This window comes from Felis catus, chromosome D4 (genome assembly GCF_018350175.1).
Source record: "Felis catus isolate Fca126 chromosome D4, F.catus_Fca126_mat1.0, whole genome shotgun sequence".
NCBI classification, from domain to species: domain Eukaryota; kingdom Metazoa; phylum Chordata; class Mammalia; order Carnivora; family Felidae; genus Felis; species Felis catus.
Genome location: NC_058380.1, coordinates 64,881,754 through 64,909,426, shown reverse-complemented (window position 1 = coordinate 64,909,426; position 27,673 = coordinate 64,881,754). Strand labels below are relative to the sequence as shown.

At 35.1% G+C, this 27,673-nt stretch overlaps 1 long non-coding RNA gene across 1 annotated transcript; it reads left to right on the top strand.

The window, feature by feature from the left end:
• The first annotated feature begins 164 nt into the window (after window positions 1-164).
• On the top strand, window positions 165-26,939 carry LOC109493630. The gene is made up of 3 exons (XR_002737812.2): window positions 165-303; window positions 9,456-9,542; window positions 22,442-26,939. It is a non-coding gene; the product is annotated as an uncharacterized LOC109493630 (long non-coding RNA).
• Window positions 26,940-27,673: the final 734 nt, after the last annotated feature.

The window sequence follows — 27,673 nt, the reverse complement described above, 5'->3', positions numbered from 1 at the left end:
TGCCAATGAAATAAGGGCTTTTGCCTGCCTCTTCAGCAAGTTCCTCTCACTGACAGACACGAAACTAGAAGTAAACATTAAAAATGATACTGGGGCATTTGTTTGTAACCTCCTCCCTTGTGATAAAAAGAATAATATAGAAGAGAGAAGTCACGGATGGAGACACTAAGCAAAACCTAATATCACAAATCCCTTAAAGAACAAAGCAGATGCCTTTTCTCCCTGTCCACCTGAAACTCTTCTTCCTGGAGGGTTATGGGAGGATTCATACATGCTTTCACCGACAAACTACTTTTACATTAGGTAATTTACATTTCAAAAATTCTGTTTATACTTCCACAACTAAGTTCACTTTTTAAAGTTTTAAATTCCATCTTTAACTTCATTAATCCCATAATTACAGCCAGTATTTTATTATTTTCCTTCTCCTTTTCCAAGCTGTTTTTATTAAGGTTTGTTTTGTGTTGACTGAATTATATCTTCAGTCATATCTATTTAATGCACAAATTATTTTGTTAAAGATACTGGTAGTGTTTACCCTAGATTTCTGTTTGCTCTTCATGTCTGTAATATTTCATATTACTATAGCTCAGTCTTTTTCCTTATATTGTGTGATTTGATCTTTTTATTTCTCTTGTGTGATTTTCTCAAACTTTTAATTCAAATTGTTAATTCAGATGTTTAGGATATTTTTATAAACTGTTGCCTCTATTAGGACTTTTATGTATTTTTTTCCCATTTTGTTCCTAACTCAATTTCTTCTTTTTAACATTTACTTCTGTTGTATTACCATGTCTTCTTTGATAACATTGCATTTAATTTTTTGTATTATTTTTAATTTTGTTAAATAAAGCATACATAGGTAAAGAGCATGCAACTGAATGTACTGCTTAAAATTATTGTGCTTAGTATGAATATTATTATACTCCAGAAGCTTCTTGCATGTCCTATTTTAATCATGATACTTTCTCTTACCTAAAGTTGAGAACAGCAAAACACTATCCTAATTTTATGGCAAATACTCCCATACATTTCTTTTTTTTTTTAATGTTTATTTTTGGGAGAGAGAGAGAGTTGGGGAGGAGCAGAGAGAGAGAGGGAGACAGAGAATCTGAAGCAGCCTCCAGGCTCCAAGCTGTCAGCATAGTCTGATGCAAGGCTCGAACTCATGAACCACAAGATCATGACCTGAGCCAAAGACAGATGACTGAGCCACCCAGGCACCGCTCCCTTGCATTCCTTAAAGTTTTATGAAGCAGAAGAAAATCTACACACCATACAGTATACTAGTATCTCTTAAAAGTCCTGCTAATATAAAGGAATAATTGTGCATTTTTTTTCTTTCAACAGTTGTTCTGTATAATTATCAAACTTTCATTTTCATTGCTGTGTAATATTCCCTTGTTTGAATACACCACGATTTATCCAATTCATTTTTGATGGGCACTTGTGTTGATTCCAGTTTTCAACTTCTATGGAAATTACAGACATAACTATTTTTAATGTATTCTTGTACAAAATGTTCCTTATTTTCTGTAGGGCCTTCCAACTCAAAGTGTGATCTGTGTAGAAGTATCAGCATCAACCATGTGCTTGTTAGAAATGAACTAAGAATCACCCAGAATTCATGTTTGGATCTCACTTGAAACAAGAACCCCGAGTAATTAAGACATATATCAAATATGAGAAACACTGCTTTATGATACATTCACAGCAGTGTCACTGTATTAGTGTAATTTTATTGTTTTCCATGTTATTTTATTTTCAAAGATATGAATTTAATTTTATTTATTAATTTTTGAACCTTTACTTTGGATGGCCTCTATGTGATGGATGGCCACTTACTTAAAGCACATGAGTCTACAGATCAAAGCTAAAATATAGAGAAAGGATTATAAAAACATAATAAAATATTTGCTGAGGGATGATCAGGTAAATATAGCACATTTGTGGACTTATTTTAGAAATATAACTCTTCTAGATTTCACTTTTTCTCATTTCATTTTGTCTAGTTGAGAGGTAGGATAGCTAATGGAAATAGAAAATAAAATTGGCATTAGCTCAGTTACTCATGGTCAATAGGCGACAGCACTGTGCCAGCATTTCACTTAGTGGAGGCCTTAAATCAAGTATTTGTGTTATAGGGAAAGCCATTCTGAGTTCTAATGAACCACTGAAAAACCTTTTGGATCATATTTAAGGTAAAATAGGGTAAGGTAAAAACACTCTCTGCATTTTTAAAACTTAATTATAAGACATAGGTTTTTTGTTTGCCTTTTTACATTTAAAAATGTTTACTAGCAGAATAAAAGGTCCAAAGATCTGGTTTACTAAACAGAAAATACAATGTATTAGTGGAAATGTTTTATTCTTTAATCATCCTTTAGAAAGATATGCTGACTGTTATAAAACTATTCACTGTGGCTTCCTTAACTTAAAACATGAAATGGCATCTTAGCTGATAAAACTTAACCAGAAATAGCAGCTTGCTCATCAAAACTACCATTCTCTAACATTAGTAAATGAAATCTAGGGCAAGGACAATCATGTAAATGTTAAATTAGGTTGTGCCAATTATACAGAGACTGGAAGGGCTCTCCCATGAATATTTAAATTGTGAAACAGTTCAATTATCAGAACTCTCAACCTTCTGTTTTCCAACTGCTACCTATCAAGTACCTTTGTTATATTTGTAGGAGGTAGTAGAATTCTGACTTTTGCTATTCCCACATAAGTACAGAAGGAACTGGCTGTTGGAGGAGATGTGTAACAAAGAAAGCTGAGTGAGGGAAATAGTTAAATAAATTAAACTTCAGAAATTTAAGGAGCACCTTGGTGGCTCAGTCGGTTAAGTGTCCGACTTCAGCTCAGGTCATGATCTCATGGTTTGTGGGTTCAAGCCCCATGTCGGACTCTGTGCTGACAGCTCAGAGCCTGGAGCCTGCTTCGGATTCTGTACCTCCTTTCTCTGAATCTCTCTCTCTCTCTCTCAAAAATAAAAATAAACATTAAAAAAATGTTTTTTAAAAAGAAATTTAAAAATGTCCCACCTAAAAATGTAGTTAAAAACATTGTGGCTTCATGTATATTTGTGAGGTTAGAGAAAAAAAGTCCAAGTGAATTAGTTTTATAATTTGCATTTGTAAGGGTGCACAGGTAGAATTTTCTCTTTAATAGCATTTAGTGATGAAATCAACAGAAACAGCCAATTTTTGTATTTTTGGCAAAAATAAGCCTGTAATCCTTGTGTCAACCGCACATCAACAACCCCAATATATAATCTTCAAATGCTGGGATAATAAAGGTAATAAGGTTTTTTCAGTAATTTTCCTTATGCCCATGTCTTAATTGAATCTTAACTTCTTAGTTTTCTTAAGTATTATTTGACATGTAGGGCATTTCTGTCTTGAGCACTGCTTCTCCATGATGCTTCCAGTGTTTCTTCCTAGCACATCCACGGTGACGTCTGACCTGCACTTGTTTCCAGAATCTCACATTAATGGAGAAAGAGGTTTCACATCTCCCTAAAAGTAGGAGATAATTCCAGTAAAACAGACATCAAAAATGTTTGCCTCATTGGAATCTAAGAGCTGAATTTTAATATTCTTGCTCTCGATTCTTACAGATAAAATTCTTGTGGAGTCTTGGATTTTTGTTTTGATTTAAAATAATTTTTATACAGTCTTGGCCTGATCCACCTATGGTGCTGATGATATTTATGGTGAAAGTTTATTTCCCTTTCTGCAGAGGAGATAAATTAAATTTAGGCATTACCTCTTACCTGCACCTGCAGAGCGAGTCATATTTCTTAAGCCAAGAGCAGAGTCTAAAACTGAAATAGAGTCCAGATACACATGCACTAAGTCCAAACTAAGCAGTAATGTCTAAAAGATTGCCAAAGCCAAGTTGGTGATTCATGTGAAAAGAGGAGTAGATTCCAAGAATTAAACTATTCCATTTGTAAAAATTTGTCACTAAATCGGACACAGGTATCCATAAAAGAATGGCTACAGAAGCCAGTGCTATTATAAACAGTATTAATTAACAAGAGTAAATTGGCCAGGGATAATTCAGAAATAACAAAAATGACCAGCTGCTTCTGGTTAATATTTGCTACAAAGAACTAAGGATGGAGGAGGTATGTTGCTGTGCACAGGCAAGGAATGGAAAGCTAGGAACTACTTTCTAAATTTTAATTGAAAGGCAGAGATGCTCTGGTGTAAAGCAAAATCCAATCACTTTATAGCAGTGGTACTTACACTGAAGCTGTGTATTGGGAAATATGGGAATAATAAAGATCGTTCTGAGGAATAGGTGCTAATTATGTTAAAGATGTGGCCTGGGAATCAGGGTTTTGTTTTATTTTGTTTTTTAAGTTCCCCATGATTTCATTATACAGCAAGGTTAAAACCACTGCTTTATAGGGAGCTCTTAACTTCCAGTAACAAGAAAATACTTTAAAGATAATTTGGAAATTCTCTTAATGTTGTTTCCCTATTAGATTTGGAAATCTAGTCTTCTGATTATAGATTTAAAAATCAGGTGTTAGCTATTAGACGTACTATTGATAACTGATTTATTTAAGTGAAGGAAGAGTGTACTAATCAAATTTATATGGAATCTGGAGTCAACCTGAATTTTAAAAGAGGTTCTGTTGCAATATGTTTGTGCAAGTCATTTACAATGTTGTGTTTGTTTCTTAAGAGTGAAAGGATTCTTAGAGTAATAGCAAGATCGACTTCCTCATGGGGTTGTTGTGAGGTTCATAAAATATATTGTCCATTGAAGTGCTATATAACCTATAAACTTTGGCAAAACATGTTTTATGATTACTGTTGATATCATCATCTTCATGACTAAACAGCTATTATTTTGCAACTGATATTATTTGGATTTTCACTGAAATATTATTCATCATTACACTTTAACATTTTAGAAACATCTAGTTTAGTGCATTTTATAAGAATGAAGATATTCGTGAGGAACATTCAGACTTTTAAATATCAAATGTGATGTTACAATTTACAAAAAAATCTACATATATTGTTTATAGGTTGATTACTTTTGTCAAATGTATAACCTGAGTTATCACAACAGCAATAAATTGTGGAACATTTATATCTCTTCAGAATATTTTTTTCTTTTGCACTCAATTTCCCCTCCTCCAAGCAACCACTGATTTGATTTTGATCACAGTTAACTTTTCTTATTTTAGAATTCCACAAAATAGAAACATCTTTTGTGTATTGTTTTGTGTCTACATTCTTTTACTAGGCAGAATGTCTGTGAGATTCATCCACGTTGTTGCATGTATCAGTCGTTTGCTCTATTTTGTTATTGCATGTTTTTCTCTTGTACTAATAAACCAGAATAACCTTTCAACTTGCCTTGTGATGAGAATTCAGGTTGTTTTCTTTTTTTTTCTTTTTTTTTTTTTTGCTATTTCCAATGAACCTGTTATGAACAATCGCTTCTAAGTCTTTTTGTTAGCATATATTTGTCTTTATCATACATAAATTCCTAGAAATGGAATCTGTGGGTGATACATTATGTGCATGCTCAAACTTTAAACTACCAAACTGTTTGTCAAAGTAGTTGCACCATTTTACATTCCTACCAGCAATGTATTCGAATTCCAGGTGCTCCATCCTCAACAACACTTGATATTCCTGCCATCTTTATTCTTTTCATGATTCTTGTGGGGATGAAATATCACAGTGTCATTTGAATTAGCATTCTTATGACAATAATTTATAGTAAGCATCTTCACTTGTGCTCATTGGCCATTTGTATTTATTCATTTTTGAAGTGTCTATTAAAGTTTTACCCACATTTCAAGAGTTGTTTTATTATTGAGTTATAAGAATTGTTCATATATTCTGAATACAAATCTTCTATTTAATATATATAATACAAATAATTACTTCCAATCCATGACTTGCCTTTTAACTTTCTTGAAAATGTGTTTTTAACAAGAGAATATTTTCTTTTTGATGAAATAAACCTCCTTGTGGGAAAGTTCTCAAATATGAATTTAAAGTATTTAATAGATAGGTACAAGGCAAAATACACTTTGTATTTTAACCGTCAGTCAGTTTTGGTAAGCTGTCTCTCAGAGATTTTGTGTGCTACATCTAAGTTATAAAATTTATTGACATACAGTTGTTCATAATGTTTCTTCATATTCTTTTATTGTCTGAAAGAATTATAGTGATAAATGCACTTTCATTTTGGATATTGGTAATTTGTGTCTTTTTTTGTTGTATTATTTTACTACTGTTAGGTATGAGATTATCATTTTACTATGGATTTAAAAACTAGCTTTAGTCTTGGTGATTTCTTTATTGTTCTTGTGTTTTTTATTTCATTGATTTACTATTATCCTTATTGCTTTTGTCTACTTGGATAACTGAATTAAAACTTTTAATCTTTTCTGATAAATGTATATATATAATATATGTATTTATATGTCAGAAATACATATATAATGTGTATATATATTTAGGCTTTAAAGATATAATTTCCACACTAAGCAGTGCTTTATCTGCATCCATCCCACAAATTTTTAAATGTTGTAGTTCCATTGTTACATAATTTGATATATTGCACTAATACAATCAATTCAAAGTATTTTTCAATTTCTTTGTGATTTCCTTTTTGATTCAGCAGATATTCATTGTGTTTCAATGTCCAAATGGGACATATTTGCTATTTTCCAGATACATATTTGCTATTGATATCCAATTAAATGTCTTTGTAGTCAAAAGTTCTGCTATGTAAGATTGCAATTGAAAATTCTTTCTTGATGTAATATCTGTGTGCAATGAAAAATAATGTATATTTGGAAGCTTTTAGGTGTTATTAGTCTGTAAATATTAATTATGGTAATTTGTTTGAGAGTATTTTTAATATAAATTTGTATCCTTACTAATTGTCTTTCTACTTGTCTTGTTAATTACTGAGAAAGTTGTATTAAAATGTTTTTTGCATCTAGAATTGAGATCAAGTGAGTTACATATAAATAGCCATAGATACAATTTTAAAGAATTGGGAACCATTTGAATAGGTATGTACTAAGTTTTAATTATAGCAAAAATTATAGCAATGATTATTAGATTTTTAAATCTGATAAAGATAGCTCCAACTTAATTTGGGAGATAATTCACTGGTGGAGATAAAGTTTGGACAGAAATTGGAACCAGATACATCTCAAGGAGGAAATGTCAACAGTCCAAACAAAGTAATAAATGTTGAATTAAGGTAGAAAATGGATAAAGGAAAACATGTGACATGATATATTTACAAAATAATATTGGACTGGCTTGATGACAAATTACTGAGAGGGATGTGTCTAAAATATTGATATTGATTAATACAGGTTTTAAAACATACTATCGTAACAAGTGGCGAGACTACTGAGCAGAGAGGAAGAATCAGCTTGTGGGGAATGGGGAGTAGAGGGAAGATTATAGGTGTCTGTTGTACCTATTGGATAGATTTAGGACTAGAGAATATTTAATAGTTGAGAGGATCAGAGGCTTAGACCAGAACTCAGTGAGATTTCATATATATAAACACACACACACACACACACACACACACACACACACACACACACAGATGTATATATGTGCAAAAATACATTCATATATATTGTATATATAACATCCTCAGAGTGTGTATATAATGTGTATATCCACTCTGGGGATGCTGAGTTAGTCCAGAAATGGGAGTAAAAAGAGTTTTCAGAAGGAGATATGCAGAATTAGATATGCAGATATGCAGAATTAGAGTTCAATTGTGAAATCTAAGGGAAGAGGACCTTCAAAATGAAGAGGGCTATTAAAAGATACAAATTATTCATTGCCAAGCAAGAAGGAAGGTAAAAATGAGGTTTTTGGTATTGAATTTAAAATCTTACTGGTTATTTCATCAAGCCAGGATCAAATGAGGAAATAAGTCTTCATTACTATGTATTCTATCTTTCTTGATTCATTAGGTCTCTTGTCGATTAACAGGGTATGTTGCTCAGTGTAGAAAGAGGTTCCTTAGCAACTGACTACTTTAGCTACTGAAATGTGTCTAGGCCTTGGAACTCTGTCAGAAGGGGAATGCCTGCAACTCATAGAAAGGAATGAACCATAACCAGGAGAATACTACATTTTGGTACTATGTTTTTTATATGGTGTTCACAAATAGCAGGTAAAATGGGTGCGTGTGTGTGTGTTCTATAACCATACAAGTGTACAGCTTGCAGTTTGTAAAAACAGTTGTGATGTTACCTTAGCCTTCCATATGTTTAACTAAATAATAGAATTTTAACACCCAACAATTTGGGAGTATCACCTCCAGAAAATGGTATCTTTAAATAGAAGCCATAAGTTGAATGCTCATTGGTAAAACCCATATTTTTACAAGTAGTTAGAAAACTTCATCAAGATAAGTTAGTTAATGAAATATCAGGGCTAAATACTGGTGTTTTTCACTTTTATTTCATTGCTTTTTATTTTAATTATGTTAAATAAAGCCTAAGAGGAGGGCAATTGAATCCCTGATGTCATTCCTAATATTTTCTGATAAACTAAACACTGCTAAGTGGTATTTGAAAACATATTTAAAGTGATATTTATATTTACTAAGTGACATCTGAGATCAGATAATTTGTTGGAAGTGGAGTAGATTAGCCTAGGGGATAGTAGATATTTGTCTCTAAGGAAATATTAGCTACAGGAATGAAGTTAAGGAATCAAACTGTGATTTTAATTGAAAGTGAAACAAGAGCATGCAGCTTTTAAAAAAAATGAGCTATGTTATTGAGTATATTTGAGCAATCTTGTTAGGGTTTTATCTTAGTCTCATAACTGTATCTTTGTTGTGTGATTTCCAAGGCAATTTAGATTAAGAAAAATTATATGTTAGAGATAACTACCTGGATATTTTAGGATGTTAAACATATCTGAACGAAACTTTTTTTTTTCTCAAAACATCTAATGTATGTATTCTTTGGGGCTTTCTGCCTAAATGTAAGCATATATTAAATGATGGTGCTTTTTTGCATTTAACATCATCCTACTTTGCTGCAATTATTAGATTCTAAATAGATTTTGAAAATTGTTCATTCTAAAGAGAGGCCAGTGTTGGATACCTAAATTGTGTTTTGTTTTCTCTACACAATTGATGGCCTTGTATCTGGTTAATTCACTTAATTTTTGTTGAACCAAATTTTTCCAGAAGTTACTTAGGGTAGCTTACGTTAGAGGAGATGGAACAATAACATGAAAAACTGTTTAATCCAGAGAAAACGAAAATAACAAATAGGAAGAGTGAGGTGTTAAATACTGAGGTATAGTAGCTGATGATGGCTATGCAAATACATAAAATCCTAGCAAGGATAAGGGGATTAATGTTTTTAATATAAGTGATTCATTTATGCATCCCCCCACCCTGTTTTACAGACAACAAATGGAGGTACCCTGCGGCAGTGGTGATGGGAAAGGATTTGAATCAGTCAACCTGACACCAGAGTCACTGCTTCTTCCACTGTAATGTGACGAATGCTCCCTCCCAACTGTTCTCAATAGCTTTAATTAGACTTGCTTTAATATATAATGCCAACTAATTAATAGAGTTCCATGGTTGATAAAAACTTCACAGTTGTTGAAGACATTTCTGGAAACTTCTTTCAACCTCTCCATTATCTTGAGAGTGTTGGGTCCTCAGAAAACGGAAACTTGGAGCACTTGAACATGACATGCTAAATGTCACATGTGTAGATAGTGACTGAAGAACAGTTCTTGAGTTTCTGATCCTCAGCAAAGTAGCTTATTAACAGGAGTGAAAACTCAAATGGAATCAACCTGATAATCAGATGGTATATTCTTCATCAGGTCATTTGATGTTGTACAGCTGTGAGTGTTCAGTGAAAGAACAAGTAGGCATATAGATCACAAAATGACTACTTTTAAATGCCCAGAGCAGATTTTTATTGTGTGAAATGATGGCAGAGGAAACAGGAAGATAAAGAAGAAAGGTAGTTTCTAAAGTTAAATGTAGTAAGTTTAGTTGTATGCAGAACATCTGAAACTTAATATGAAAAAAAATCCAGTTATCTAGGACTCTATAGCAATTCTCTACTCCCCCTCAGCACACCTTTTCTTTCTTCCATTGCATAGAAAATCGTCAGACACAGCTCGGAATTTTTTACCAAGTCCTCAGGTTGATAAAAGCCAAAGAAAATTGATTTAGTATTCAGAGGTATAAACTGATTATCTCTTCAAATCCCCTATAAAAGATGAGCTAGATAATTCATGGGGCCCAGGATAAGATGATAATTCAGGATTCTTTCAGTCAAAAATGATTAATAATTTCAAAAGTGACAAAAAAGCATTAAACTGATCACAGGGCCCTGAATGACTGTACAGGTTGTATGCCCATGTAGGTGGCCCTGTTATTTTTTTTTAATGCTCATTTTATTTATTTATTTTTGAGAAAGAGAGAGAGAGAGAGAGAGAGAGAGAGAGAGAGAGAGAGAGAGAATATGCAGTGGAGGGGCAGAGAGACAGGGAAATAGAATCCCAAGCAGGCTCTGTGCTGCTGACAGCATGGAGCCCCATGTGGGGCTCGATCTCACAAACACTGAGAAATGACCTGAGCTGTCCCTGTAAGTTTTCCTTATTAACTAGATTTTTCCATTACACACACACACACACACACACACACACCCCTTTCCCTACATTTTACTCACCCTGTAAAAGAGACATCTTTAGTGTTGAGACATTGTACATTTTACTGATTAAAGAAAGCAAAGCTGCATTCAAATTTACTGTGTAAGGACACAGAATCAAGAAAGTGATTATAAATCTCTGTTCCCCCTTCATTATAATTCAATATTACATGTAAGTTTCCTTAATTTATCATCTTCTTAGAGCCTAGGCTCTGAAATTTCCTTCATTTGGATCTATCTTTTCCTTTGTCTAAGGTCACTGCTTTATTTGTAGAGCACTTTTCATTCATTGTCAGCAGAAATTACCACTATCTTCAAATCTCCTGTTTCTAGGAATGCACATCTTACTAATATTCTCTTCAAGAGACTCTATTCAGTGACTACATTTTTGTTCATTCTTGAATTAAAAGGCTTCTTGGGGAAGGAAATTCAAAGGAACATAGAATCTACCATTAATGTTTCGTGAAGTAGGTCACAAAACTACATGAAATCCATGTAATAATCCCTTATAGTTTTCATTTTGAATAGCTAATGGTTATAGTAAGAAGAAATTATCCTAGTCTTGTATTGGGTTCTAATAAACCTAAAAAATAAATAGCATTACCAAAAGCAAATAAGATTCCACTCTCATCTACGGTGAAAAGATTGAAAGTGCTTTGTTCCCATGACAATATCAAGACAAAGTCAAATTAAAACCATCTCTATTTATCATGACAGTGTGTTGTACAGAGAAAAATCTCAAAAATATATAATAGCATTACTACAATTAATAAGTTTATCAAGTTAGTAGGGTACAAGGTTAATGTACAAAAGTAACTTTTACATTAGTAGCGAAAACTTTGTAATTAAAAAATTAAAACATGATTTACTCTATCCCTAAAAGACACAAAATACCTAGGTACAAATCCAAAAAAATGTGTACAGTTTAAGATGCTAAAACTACAGAACAAATATGAGTCACAGAACACCTAAGCAAATGGAAGTATTTAATCAGTTTATGGATTGCAGAGGATACTAAGATGTCAAATCTTCTAAAATGGAACTATAAATTCAACTTTAATTTTATTAATCTTCTATATTTTTCTATACTTTTTTTCAGTTATTTTATCTCTAATACATATAACTTCCTTTTCTCTGCTTATCTTGGGTTCAGTTTGCTCTTCACGTTCTAATTTCTAAGAGTGAAAAACTAGCTTATTAATTTGAAATTATTTTTTTAAAGTTTATTTATTTATTTTGATGGGGAGGGAAGTGCACACAAGTTGGGGAGGGGCAGAGAGACGGGGAGAGAAAAAATCCCAAGAAGGCTCTGCACTGTCAGCACAGAGCCCGATGCAGAGCTTGAACTCATGAACCATGAGATCATGACTTGAGCCAAAATCAAACGTCAGACACTTAACTGACTGAGCACCCAAGTGCCCCTGAAATTCTTCTTTTACTATAAGGATTTAGAGCTATAAATGTCAGTATATACTCATATATATTCATGTACATTTATTTTATAATCCAATACTACTTTATTTTGTCCCTCAAAAAGTTGTATACGGCATTCAAAGAAACAATACAGTATGGCCCATGTACATGAGGAAAAAGGGAATCAATTGAAATTGTCTTTGTGGAAACCCACAAATTGGATTTACTAAACAAGAACTTTAAATGAGTTATTTTAAATATGTTTAAAGAAGTGAGAAAGTGTAGAAATGATGTCTTATCAAATAGAGAATATCAACAAAGAGATATAAACTATAAAAATAGAAATTCTGGAGCTGAAAATTATAACAACTATAATGAAATATTAACTAGAGAAGCACAGAAATGGTTGAAACAGACAGAAAAATCAGTGAACTTGAAAACAGTCAGTTTTGATTATCCAATTTGAGGAGAATGGAAAAAGGAATAAAGAAAAAAAGAAAAAAACCTCATAGATTTGTGAAACACCATCAAATATCCTATCATATGCATAATAGGAGATTTAAGTAGAGAGAAGAAAGAGAAAAGGAACGAATATTTTAAGAAGCAATGCTTGACTTTAAAAATCTTAAAATAGGAAGATGGCGGCGTAGGAGGACGCTGGGCTCACCGCGCGTCCTGCTGATCACTTAGATTCCACCTACACCTGCCTAAATAACCCAGAAAAACGCCAGAGGATTAGCAGAACGGAGTCGCGGGAGCCAAGCGCAGACGAGAGGCCCACGGAAGAGGGTAGGAAGGGCAGCAAGGCGGTGCGCGCTCCATGGACTGGCGGCAGGGAGCTGGGGTGGAGGGGCGGCTCGCCGGCCAAGCAGAGCCCCCGAGTCTGGCTTGCAAAAGCAGAGGGGCCTGATGGACTGTGTTCCCACAGCAAGCGGACTTAGCGTCTGGGAGGTCATAAGTTAACAGCTCTGCTCAGAAAGCGGGAAGGCTGGAGGACAAAGGGAGGGAGAGCTGCTGAGCCCCCAGAGGACAGAGCTCAGTTTCGTGGGGAACAAAGGTGCTCGCCAGCGCCATCTCCCCCGCCCATCCCCCAGCCAAAATCCCAAAGAGAACCAGTTCCTGCCAGGGAACTTGCTCGCTCCACGCAAACACCCAACTCTGTGCTTCTGCGGAGCCAAACCTCCGGTAGCGGATCTGACTCCCTCCCGCTGCCACAGGGTCCCTCCTGAAGTGGATCACCTAAGGAGAAGCGAGCTAAGCCTGCCCCTCCTGCCCCTGTGCACCTTGCCTACCCACCCCAGCTAATACGCCAGATCCCCAGCATCACAAGCCTGGCAGTGTGCAAGTAGCCCAGAGGGGCCACGCCACCCCACAGTGAATCCCGCCCCTAGGAGAGGGGAAGAGAAGGCACACACCAGTCTGACTGTGGCCCCAGCGGTGGGCTGGGGGCAGACATCAGGTCAGACTGCAGCCCCGCCCACCAACTCCACTTATACACCACAGCACAGGGGAAGTGCCCTGCAGGTCCTCACCACGCCAGGGACTATCCAAAATGACCAAGCGGAAGAATTCCCCTCAGAAGAATCTCCAGGAAATAACAACAGCTAATGAGCTGATCAAAAAGGATTTAAATAATATAACAGAAAGTGAATTTAGAATAATACTCATAAAATTAATCGCTGGGCTTGAAAACAGTATACAGGACAGCAGAGAATCTCTTGCTACAGAGATCAAGGGACTAAGGAACAGTCACGAGGAGCTGAAAAACGCTTTAAATGAAATGCAAAACAAAATGGAAACCACCACAGCTCGGCTTGAAGAGGCAGAGGAGAGAATAGGTGAACTAGAAGATAAAGTTATGGAAAAAGAGGAAGCTGAGAAAAAGAGAGATAAAAAAATCCAGGAGTATGAGGGGAAAATTAGAGAACTAAGTGATACACTAAAAAGAAATAATATACGCATAATTGGTATAACAGAGGAGGAAGAGAGAGGGAAAGGTGCTGAAGGGGTACTTGAAAAAATTATAGCTGAGAACTTCCCTGAACTGGGGAAGGAAAAAGGCATTGAAATCCAAGAGGCACAGAGAACTCCCTTCAGACGTAACTTGAATCGATCTTCTGCACGACATATCATAGTGAAACTGGCAAAATACAAGGATAAAGAGAAAATTCTGAAAGCAGCAAGGGGTAAACGTGCCCTCACATAGAAAGGGAGACCTATAAGACTCGTGACTGATCTCTCTTTTGAAACTTGGCAGGCCAGAAAGAATTGGCACGAGATTTTCAGGGTGCTAGACAGAAAAAATATGCAGCCGAGAATCCTTTATCCAGCAAGTCTGTCATTTAGAATAGAAGGAGAGATAAAGGTCTTCCCAAACAAACAAAAACTGAAGGAATTTGTCACCACTAAACCAGCCCTACAAGAGATCCTAAGGGGGACCTTGTGAGACAAAGTACCAGAGACATCACTACAAGCATAAAACATACAGACATCACAATGACTCTAAACCCGTATCTTTCTATAATAACACTGAATGTAAATGGATTAAATGCGTCAACCAAAAGACATAGGGTATCAGAATGGATAAAAAAACAAGACCCATCTATTTGCTGTCTACAAGAGACTCATTTTAGACCTGAGGACACCTTTAGATTGAGAGTGAGGGGATGGAGAACTATTTATCATGCTACTGGAAGCCAAAAGAAAGCTGGAGTAGCCATACTTTTATCAGACAAACTAGACTTTAAATTAAAGGCTGTAACAAGGGATGAAGAAGGACATTATATAATAGTTACAGGGTCTATCCATCAGGAAGAGCTAACAATTTTAAATGTCTATGCGCCAAATACCAGAGCCCCCAAATATATAAAACAATTACTCATAAACATAAGCAACCTTATTGATAAGAATGTGGTAATTGCAGAGGACTTTAACACCCCACTTACAGAAATGGATAGATCATGTAGACACACGGTCAATAAAGAAACAAGGGCCCTGAATGAGACATTGGATCAGATGGACTTGACAGATATATTTAGAACTCTGCATCCCAAAGCAACAGAATATACTTTCTTCTCGAGTGCACATGGAACATTCTCCAAGATAGATCATATACTGGGTCACAAAACAGCCCTTCATAAGTTTACAAGAATTGAAATTATACCATGCATACTTTCAGACCACAATGCTATGAAGCTTGAAATCAACCACAGGAAAAAGTCTGGAAAACCTCCAAAAGCATGGAGGTTAAAGAACACCCTACTAAAGAATGAGTGGGTCAACCAGGCAATCAGAGAAGAAATTAAAAAACATATGGAAACAAACAAAAATGAAAATACAACAATCCAAACGCTTTGGGACTCAGCGAAGGCAGTCCTGAGAGGAAAATATATTGCAATCCAGGCCTATCTCAAGAAACAAGAAAAATCCCCAATACAAAATCTAACAGCACACCTAAAGGAACTAGAAGCAGAACAGCAAAGGCAGCCTAAACCCAGCAGAAGAAGAGAAATAATAAAGATCAGAGCAGAAATAAACAATATAGAATCTAAAAAAACTGTAGAGCAGATCAACGAAACCAAGAGTTGGTTTTTTGAAAAAATAAACAAAATTGACAAACCTCTAGCCAGGCTTCTCAAAAAGAAAAGGGAGATGACCCAAATAGATAAAATCATGAATGAAAATGGAATTATTACAACCAATCCCTCAGAGATACAAGCAATTATCAGGGAATACTATGAAAAATTATATGCCAACAAATTGGACAACCTGGAAGAAATGGACAAATTCCTGAACACCCACACTCTTCCAAAACTCAATCAGGAGGAAGAAAGCTTGAGCAGACCTATAACCAGCGAAGAAGTTGAATCGGTTATCAAAAATCTCCCAAGAAATAAGAGTCCAGGACCAGATGGCTTCCCAGGGGAGTTCTACCAGACGTTTAAAGCAGAGATAATACCTATCCTTCTGAAGCTATTCAAAGAAATAGAAAGGGAAGGAAAACTTCCAGACTCATTCTAGGAAGCCAGTATTACTTTGATTCCTAAACCAGACAGAGACCCAGTAAAAAAAGAGAACTACTGGCCAATATCCCTGATGAATATGGATGCAAAAATTCTCAATAAGATACTAGCAAATCGAATTCAACAGCATATAAAAAGAATTATTCACCATGATCAAGTGGGATTCATTCCTGGGATGCAGGGCTGGTTCAACATTCGCAAATCAATCAACGTGATACATCACATTAACAACAAAAAAGAGAAGAACCATATGATCCTGTCAATCGATGCAGAAAAGGCCTTTGACAAAATCCAGCACCCTTTCTTAATAAAAACCCTTGAGAAACTCGGAATAGAAGGAACATACTTAAAGATCATAAAAGCCATTTATGAAAAGCCCACAGCTAACATCATCCTCAACGGGGAAAAACTGAGAGCTTTTTCCCTGAGATCAGGAACACGACAGGGATGCCCACTGTCACCGCTGCTGTTTAACATAGTGCTGGAAGTGCTAGCATCAGCAATCAGACAATAAAAGGAAATCAAAGGCATCAACATTGGCAAAGATGAAGTCAAGCTTTCATTTTTGCAGATGACATGATATTATACATGGAAAATCCGATAGACTCCACCAAAAGTCTGCCAGAACTGATACATGAATTCAGCAAAGTTGCAGGATACAAAATCAATGTACAGAAATCAGTTGCATTCTTATACACTAACAATGAAGCAACAGAAAGACAAATAAAGAAACTGATCCCATGCACTATTGCACCAAGAAGCATAAAATGCCTAGGAATAAATCTAACCAAAGATGTAAAGGATCTGTATGCTGAAAACTATAGAAAGCTTATGAAGGAAATTGAAGTAGATATAAAGAAATGGAAAAAACATTCCGTTCTCATGGGTTGGAAGAATAAATATTGTCAAAATGTCAATACTACCCAAAGCTATCTACACATTCAATGCAATCCCAATCAAAACTGCACCAGCATTCTTCTTGAAACTAGAACAAGCAATCCTAAAATTCATATGGAACCACAAAAGGCCCCGAGTAGCCAAAGTAATTTTGAAGAAGACCAAAGCAGGAGGCATCACAATCCTAGACTTTAGCCTCTACTACAAAGCTGTCATCATCAAGACAGCATGGTATTGGCACAAAAACAGATACATAGACCAATGGAATAGAATAGAAACCCCAGAACTAGATCCACAAACGTATGGCCAACTCATCTTTGACAAAGCAGGAAAGAACATCCAATGGAAAAAAGACAGCCTCTTTAACAAATGGTGCTGGGAGAACTGGACAGCAACATGCAGAAGGTTGAAACTAGACCACTTTCTCACACCATTCACAAAAATAAACTGAAAATGGATAAAGGACCTGAATGTGAGACAGGAAACCCTCAAAACCTTAGAGGAGAAAGCAGGAAAAGACCTCTCTGACCTCAGCCGTAGCAATCTCTTACTCGACACATCCCCAAAGGCAAGGGAATTAAAAGCAAAAGTGAATTACTGGGACCTTATGAAGATAAAAAGCTTCTGCACAGCAAAGGAAACAACCAACAAAACTAAAAGGCAACCAACGGAATGGGAAAAGATATTTGCAAATGACATATCGGACAAAGGGCTAGTATCCAAAATCTATAAAGAGCTCACCAAACTCCACACCCGAAAAACAAATAACCCAGTGAAGAAATGGGCAGAAAACATGAATAGCCACTTCTCTAAAGAAGACATCCGGATGGCCAACAGGCACATGAAAAGATGTTCAGCGTCGCTCCTTATCAGGGAAATACAAATCAAAACCACACTCAGGTATCACCTCACGCCAGTCAGAGTGGCCAAAATGAACAAATCAGGAGACTATAGATGCTGGAGAGGATGTGGAGAAACAGGAACCCTCTTGCACTGTTGGTGGGAATGCAAATTGGTGCAGCCACTCTGGAAAGCAGTGTGGAGGTTCCTCAGAAAATTAAAAATAGACCTACCCTATGACCCAGCAATAGCACTGCTAGGAATTTATCCAAGGGATACAGGAGTACTGATGCATAGGGGCACTTGTACCCCAATGTTCATAGCAGCACTCTCAACAATAGCCAAATTATGGAAAGAGCCTAAATGTCCATCAACTGATGAATGGATAAAGAAATTGTGGTTTATATACACAATGGAATACTACGTGGCAATGAGAAAAAATGAAACATGGCCTTTTGTAGCAATGTGGATGGAACTGGAGAGTGTGATGCTAAGTGAAATAAGCCATACAGAGAAAGACAGATACCATATGGTTTCACTCTTACATGGATCCTGAGAAACTTAACAGGAACCCATGGGGGAGGGGGAAAAAGAAAAAAAAAAAGAGGTTAGAGTGAGAGAGAGCCAAAGCATAAGAGACTGTTAAAAACGGAGAACAAACTGAGGGTTGATGGGGGGTGGGATGGAGGAGAAGGTGGGTGATGGGTATTGAGGAGGGCACCTTTTGGGATGAGCACTGGGTGTTGTATGGAAACCAATTTGACAATAAATTTCATATATTAAAAAGAAACAATGCTTAAAACTTCACAAATTACAATCATCTACACATCCAGATGCTTGAACAAGACAACTCCAAATAGATCAACACTTAGACACATCATAATCAAATGGTCAAAAACCAAAGACAGAGAGAACCTTGAAAGTAGAGATAAGTGACTCCTCATGTCACACATGCAAATCATCCTGAATAACATTAACAGCTGATTGTCATCAGAAACCTCTGATCATCTGGAGGACTGAGGCCATGCAATAACCCAAGTGATGAAAGAAAAAGATTAACAACAAAGGATTCTATATCTGGCAGAACACTCCCTCAAAAATGAAGATGTGGTGCTGGAGTGGTTCAATGGGTTAGAATCCGACTCTTGATTTCTGCTCAGGTCATGATCTCATGGTTGGTGAGACTGAGCCTCACATCAGGCTCTGCACTGTGCTGACAGTGTAGAGCCTGCTTGAGACTCTCTCTCTTTCCCTCTCTCTCTCTCTCTCTGCGCCTCCCTCACTCATACTCGTTCTTCTTCTCTCTCTCTCTAAATATATATATTTTTAAATGAAGGAGCTATCAAGACATTTATAAATAAGCAAAAACTGAGAGTTCACTGCTATCATACCTGCCGTAAAAGAAACAATAAAAGTAGTCCTTCAGGATGAAATAAAAATATACTAGACAGTACCCTGAATCTACATGAAGAAACAAAGAACACCAGTAAAGGTAAAACAGTAAATAGATAATACATATAAAATATAATTTATTTTTTATGTGTAAATTTTTTTCCAATCTGATTTAAAGACAACTTCATGAAGCAATAATTACAAATCTATATTGATGGACACACAATGAATATAGGTGTAATTTGTGAACACAACAGCATAAAGGAAGGTAGGGTATGGAGCTATACAAGAGCGAAGATTTTATATACTATTGAATTACTAATCCTAACTTGATTATCATAAATTAAGATGGTAATTGTATTTCCCAGGGAGATGACAAAGCAAATCTCAAAAATATATAATAAAATAAATAAGGGAATTAAAATGGTATATTAAAAATTATTTAACACAAAACAAGGCAGAAGTGGAGGAAATGAACAAAAAAAAGACATAAAATATATAGAAAATACAGCAAAATGACAGAACTAAGTTCTCATCAGAAATTACAATAAATAAAATGATTTAAACTCTTCAATTACAAGACAGAGATTGGCAGAATAGAGTTGTTTTTTCAAACATACTGTTTATAGGAGATTTGCTTTATATATAAACATAAATTAATTGTATGTGATACTTTTCTTTAATGCCTGAATCTTCAGTAAAGTTATTGAATAACTGCCATCAAAAGCTTTCTATGAAAAAGGGAGAGGTTTCCATTGGTGAGTAAGAATCATCAGTTTGCAGACTGTAATAAGCATAGAGAGATATAAAGCTCACTATGCGAATGTAAGTTCAGTCACTTAAATTGTTGTTGTTGTTGTTTTTAAGATTTTCCTTTCCCCAGATCATACCTTAAATTTCCAAGAATCAAGGAAGACCAAGACAGCTGTATAAGGTTTTCCCTTCTGTGTCTTAGAGAATTTTGAATATTTTTATTAGGTGAGATGACCATGTCCTATTATCAGAGAAATACATCTTCAACCATTTGTTTAAATTAATATTGATAAATTTTAAAATGTCCCAACTATTGTGGTTGTGACTGTCTGAGATGTTTGTGAATAGAATAAGGCACTGGTGTCAGCTCAATCATATTCTATATTTGTTAGGCACAAAAAGTGAAAGACAAAGGAGGAAGATATACAGAGAGAGAGAAACTGATTCTATCAGGTGAATGATAAAAAAAAAATCAGCACTGAGAAGGACATGAGGAAGTAAACAATTATTAGAGGAAGTGTTGTCTCTATAACATAGCTTTCTTTATTTCAAGATGTCTGCTTTTTCTCATAAGGTCACACCGGCATTGATTATTTATAAAAATATTAATAGTAGTTTAAACCTAGAGGCTAGATTTGAAAGTGAGAACCTGATAGAAATTTTAAATGGAAGAAGAAACAGGTAGTCTTTCTTCAGAGGGTAAATGCTTGATAAGCAATGTTTGTCAAGTTTCATTACTTCTCATAAATAGCTGAACTGGTTTCAGTGTTGTTGGAAGTTTGGGGCAAACAGTCGAGGATAACAATTAATTGGTCAACTATAAGGAACACACAAGAAAGAGTAGAAATATTTAAGGAAAATAACTATTAAGATAATTAAGAGTCTATTAATTGTATCTCTATACATATGGTCTACCATGACACATTCTTATCATTATGTTGCCTTAGGAATAAAATGAAATCAATATTATTGATTTAGATGAATTCAATTTGAATTGTGGAATTATCAGGCTTCTGGTGAGTTTCTTTCTTCATAGAGCCTTCTTCTCCTGGTTGCAATGAGGTTATTAAATTGTATGAATGAGTAAATGCTCATCTTATTGAAAGTTTGGTACTCAACTAATGCTACTTTATTAACATTTTCCTTCTCAAATCTGAAATATATCTTCAGGTCTCAGATTATCTTGGAATCTAAAGGCTGAAATCCACGACAATTTTGACTTTCCTTTTTTTTTTAAATTTTTTAATTACATTTCTTTATATTTGAGAGGCAGAGAGAGACAGAGCATGAGTGGCGGAGGGGCACAGAGAGAGTGGGAGACACAGAATCTGAAGCAGGCTCCAGGCTCTGAGCTGTCAGCACTGAGCCTGATTTGGGGCTCAAACCCAGGATCCATAAGATCATGACCTGAGCCGAAGTTGGACCCTCAACTGACTGAGTCACCCAGGTGCCCCTTAACTTTCTAATTCATAGCACTACGTGAATGCAGAACAACAGGATAATCTTCTTACTCAAACCTTTGGATTCATAACTTGTCTTGTACTTGGCTTTATCCTAAGTGTACTTCTCCTAAAACACAATAAATACTATGCATTGTTCCTTTCATTTTTCCTAGTTCACGAGTGACACTTCAGTAATTGTCATCAACTATGATCTATTTTGATCACAGATATAAGGACCACTTTAAAGATTGACCTTAGCAATAATTTATTAAAGATATTCTATACACAAAGCATGCTACATACTGAAAAGATTGAGCAAATATGACCTCCACAGTTCTTGAGCAATTACAATTTAGATAGAGATACAATATGTACAGGGGTAAGTTTAATGTTGTCAATAAATGCACCTGATATAGATAATCCAGGGAATGGGAGCAGATAGAAAAAACATTTAACTGTAACTACTGGGATGGGGGTTGGGGAAATCTTGGCAGTTATGAAAACTTCCTAGTGGAAATGACATCTAAGTTGAAGCCTAAAGTATGAATTGAAATTAGCCAGATGGAATAAGTCATAAAAAACACATAAACACAGGAAATAACATGCCTGAATGCCTGGAAGTAAGAGAAAACATTAGATGTTAGAGGAACTGAATACAACTTTATGTGCTGTAGCATACTGTGTGTGTGTGTGTGTGTGCACACACATGTATGTATGTATGCATATGTGTGCATTTGTGTGTGTGTGTGTGTGCGTCTATGTTCGTGTGTGTGTGTGTGTGTGTGTGTAATGTTTAGTCAGGAAACTATAAAGGTAAACAGAGACCAAGTCAAATTCATTAGAAAAAAAAATCACTCTTGAACATTGCAACAAAATGGCTCACAGACTTACGCCACACATCCCAAATCTTTCTTCCTCAAATTGTAACTACCACATTTAATCTTGTTCCTTAACAACAGGATTCTAAGATGGTCCTATTCTCACCCTCTACAGAAGGCAAAGCTTGAAAAAGGAAAACCCAGATGTTCATGTAAAAAAAAAAAACAACAAGAAAAGCAGAAAAATGGCAAGTACCCTCTCTTAACACACTATCTTACCTGCTCCTTATGTATTACTAACATGGCTTCTCTGAATAGTGTGTATCAAGAAAAGAAAATGTGTTTTCAGGGTTTACCATCAAATCAAATCACAAATTTAATTTCCAACAAGCTCAAGGAATAGAAAGTTCTGCTTACTAAAAAAAAAGGTAGCAAAAAACATATACTTACATATAGATAATGCATTATGAAATTATATGTAAGGCATGTTTTCTTTATTTATTTAGAAAATCACTTTCAATGAAGTACTATTATTTAATTGTCAGTTGCATTATGGAACAAAACAAATGTTTCAATACACTTTTCTGGGCCCCTTTATAAAACGTTGTCTAAATATCCCACTTTGCTTTTGGTGGTAAGACCTAGACCAATTTATTTGGATTTCTGTCTTTCTAAAATGACTATGTAATTTTGATATTATATATTCAAATTAATATTTTTTCTTCTTTTTGTAATGCTGAAAAAGTAACATTAAAAAATCTTTTATTAATTTTTCAGCACTTTGGGAAATGGTGGAAATCAACAGGCAAATGATTTTAAGTGCTTGTTTTGGGTTATTGATGTTTATTAAGGAAAATAAATCATACTTAGTAAATGTCTTAAAAAAGACAACACAGCTCTTGAAAGAAGAGTCCAGCTATTCAGTTTTATAATTTAAGTTATTGTAGAGGAATGTGGTAGGGACTAATAAAGTATGTTTCTATTGTTTAATAAGTTCCCCAGACACATTCAAAGTATAGATTTTACAGGTATAAATTTATCTCACTTTGCTCTATGGGATTGTTAGGGTCTTAAATATGGGTTGTTCTATATTTAAACACTCCACTAAATATTTCAATATTATGGGTGGGTAAATTAAAAGATTTTTTTTGCAAAATTTTTAGCTCCTAAAGTAGAGAACTATATAAAGAATTAAAAACAAAACCAAAGCATAAAACAAATATAAACCCCATCAAAGCCCATAAGGTAATACCTCTCACCTGAACACCTTTAATAATTCATGGCCAATGTGGACCTATCTTTTGTAGTTGCCCTCCCTCCTTTGAATCCCTCATTTCTCATATTCTTTTTAATGCGGTAGCTTTTACACCGGAAAAAAGTCTATTCTTTAAGACAGTGCCCAGTATTTCAAGTCTTCTCCCTAAAGACTTGGAAATACCCATGATTTCAGAAAAAGAGATCAGAGATCACTTCCCAAAGTATTAACCAGACCAGTAATTTCGGTAGAACACTTTTCTCCCCTAAAATAGCTGGGAGGCAGTGCACTTTAGTAGGAAAACACTAGGCTAGTTGTCAAGGGACATGAGCTCTCATTTCAGGTCAAGAATAATAGAATTTGTGTCTTTGTCTCAATACTTTTTTTTTTCTATTTTTACCCTCATGGGCTTTATTGGTAGAGTATATTTCCAGCTTGTTAAAATAGATTTGAAAATGGTTTAGTAGAAATATCCCTAAGTAGTACAGCTTGCACATAGATTAATTTGAACACATAGATGCTGAGAGTTTTAATTTTGTCGTGATTAATTTTTGGGCTTTCAGAATAACTATTTTTTACTGCTCTGAGGCATTCATTTCAGGCTTAGACTAATCAGCCATGGACATATGAGGGCTGTGATTGACAACTAAGCATTTTTATTTGCAAAGGATTAAAATGCATTCTTTGTTAGTTAAGTAAAAAAGGAATTTATTAATAGGACATTTAGAAAATCACTCAACTGATAGAGATATTGAAGAGAAAGTTCAGAAGAGGGGCAATAGTATAGGGATGCAAAAGTCATGCCACGACACCAGTCCACTGAGGAAACCAGTGCCACCAAGGGAGACTAAAACCATAGGTTACTCCATTGTCACTGCTTTTCCTGGAAACTGGATATTTCCTGGGAACTGCTGCTTCCTTCTAAATCCATTCTTTCTGCTTTTCTCATCACTGCCTCCTAATTTAGAGTCTTGCACAGACACAGACAAGTATCTGAGTCTGAGTGATGCTTGAAGGCCTCTTGCTGAAATTATGATACCTGAAACCTAGGAAGCTGACATTTTTTGTCAAAAAAGGAGCAGTACTGTTGCATGATTACCATTTGAAAACCCATTGTGTCTTTAATTATGGGCTGCTAGTGACACGTTAGGGTCCAAACTATTAAGGTATTGGCATGATAGTAGTTTTTAAGGCACTGAATGGCATTTACATGTATAATTTACATGTATAATTTATATAATTAACATCAAGAAAATGTATAAATATGTAAGTTCTATAAATCAATTTATTATAGGATATAAAACAGGAATGATACATTTTTAGCTCAATAAAGGTAACAATTCCATAAGCTATATCATTTTTAGAAGAGAAAATGCTGTTCACCCATTTTCCACTTTGAATAGAAAAGAATGTTATTTGTTATTCTATCTTCCTCCTTCATTAATATTTGTCCTAATAACAAATAATTTTAATTGATACTAGGGTTAAATATTAAAAAAAAGATGTCTTACTCTATGCATTCTGAGTATAATTCTACCGTATTCATTTGGTGATGAAATATATTTTTGTCAAAATTTATTTACCACTGGTGGCTTTTAATCATCAGATCATGACACATGTTGAGCATAAGTAAAACCTGAATTGTGACATACGGCTAATGGTACTTCTCTAATAAATAACATGGCATCTTTTCTACAGTGAAGTACTAAGGAAAGAAATGGAGGGCTGAGGAACAGGGAGAGCATTGAAGGTTTCAATAAGGATGAAAGGGATTCTTTGTCTTCCCATACACAAGAGAAAAGAAAGAGATACAGAAAGAATTATGGACAAGGATTAAAAAAAATGACTTTTTCTCTTGAAAAAGATAGTGCGAGTGAGGATGGTGCCCTGGTCAGAAATAGGATAGATGAGTAGCTGTTTGTAATCTTTATTTTCCTGGATATATGTAAGTAAAGAAAACCAGCCAAAGACATAGCACCATTGCTAGAAGGGGAGAAAATGGAAAATAATGATTCCTCAAGTATTGAGGCAAAAAAAAGTCCTGATATTCTGATTTTATATCAAGAGTCCTAGGAAAGATGAGAGACTATAAAGAGGAGTAAGTTCTCACTGAGGTCACTTCTGCCCCACTAGGGAATTAGAGTGCCAACGGATTAGGTAAATGGATTCTGTAGGATGGAGTTACTTACAATTTTTCACTGTCCAGATACACAGTTGATATTACCTTAGATATTAATTATATAGGTTTTCTGTTACTTAGAATTTTAATATGCTTTTACAACAACAAAAACAAGGCTCACTGCATTAGCAGCCCTTTCCAGAAAGGCTGAGAAAAAGGAAGTAAGAAAACAAAGCAGTGGGAATTCCACAAAATTAATTTACTAGATTGTTTATCAGAACTTTTAAGGATGATGTTGTGACATCACAACATATAATTTTATAGGTTAAGAGGACACCTCAAGTTGAAGTTGAAGTTCATTCACAACCTAAAAATAGTGAATGAAAGGTAATAAAACATGACATCTGTTATCAAAGACCAGGACTTCCCCAGATAGGAAAGCAAAGATAATGAAAGTAGAACAGGTGAACTACTGGAACCAGAATTAGGCCTTAACAATGCACTTGATATGTCACAAGCTGCAGAGGTATGTTTTCTTGTGTTCTGCAGTTGAGTAATACTTTTATTTCCCTGGTATTCTTAGGCAGCCATTATTGGTGGCATTCAAACTGTCATTACCAATGGGTTTTAGTGAAGTTTTTACCTTCAGGGAGCTGTCACTAAAAACCAGACCAGATAAAAGATATATTAAGTGATGTGAATTTCCTTTTTATTTCTATTAGTGTTTATGTTAGACTCAATCCAGTATCATTTGGTTGACTACAGAGCCTAAAACCACTCAGATCTGAACCCTTCAAATTCCCATCATCAGTAGCTTTTTATTGCTCCATTGAAAGATGTTGTTGTTAACAGGTTTTGCCCTTGACCAAAGTGATACACCAATTCAGCATTTCAAGTCTGTAGACTGTATTTGAAATCTTCTTCAACCAATTAACAAAACAGAGAATTTCATTCTATCTAATATTGTTTGACATTGTTCCTTTTTCTCACTCTGAAAAAAAAAATTAAAACAGGAACAAATTTAAACCCCAAACAAAATTAGATGGCCAAGTTGAATTACTGCATTTTAGAGGGGACCACAATTGTACTGAAGTATGACATGTAAAAGACAGTTTAGAGTTCAAGTAATGTGTTTCAAAATGACCAAAGCTATGTAATCCCCACTCAGGTCAAAATACAGACCATGCAGATTAATTTGATTTCTACCATCATAAGATTAATCTTAAACTTAATTTAAGTGCAATTATACCAAATGTTCACTTTGATGTCTGGTTTCTTTTACTTAAAATTATGTTTGTGAGATTCGTTTATGTTTTATTTGTTGTAACAATTTGTTTTTGTCACTGTACAGTATTCCAATGAATGAATATGTGAATAAGCCACATTTTAATTATTAATTTTACCAGTGAGGAACATTTGGGTAGTTTACATTTTGAAAACATTGGAGAAAAATTTTCAATTAACATTCTTGTATACGTCTTTTGCTACACATATGTAATGCACACAGAGAATGCATATGTCAGTTTTTATTGGCGTTAATAGACAGTTTTCCAAAGTAATTATGCATTGATCATTCCTGAATGATATGAGAGATCAGTTGCTTTTCATTGTTATGTATGCTCTTATATTTCAATATTTCTTGTGCTGCACACCTTTCCAAACTTTATTTTTTGATAAAAATACATTTACAATTTGTTAATGTTTCTTTATTTTTGAGAGATAGAGACAGAGTTCGAGCAGAGGAGGGACAGAGGGAGAGGGAGACACGGAATCTGAAGCAGGCTCCAGGCTCTGAGTTGTCAGCACAGAGCCCAACATGGGGCTTGAACTCATGAACCGTGAGATCATGACCTGAGCCGAAGTTGGTCGCTTAACTGACTGAGCCACCCAGCAGCCCCAGATAAAAAATATTTTTGATAAAAAACATTCCTAAACTGTAAGATTTGAATGTGCGTATGTGGGCTACTAAAGGAAAAGATTCTTAAATGTGACTGAACAA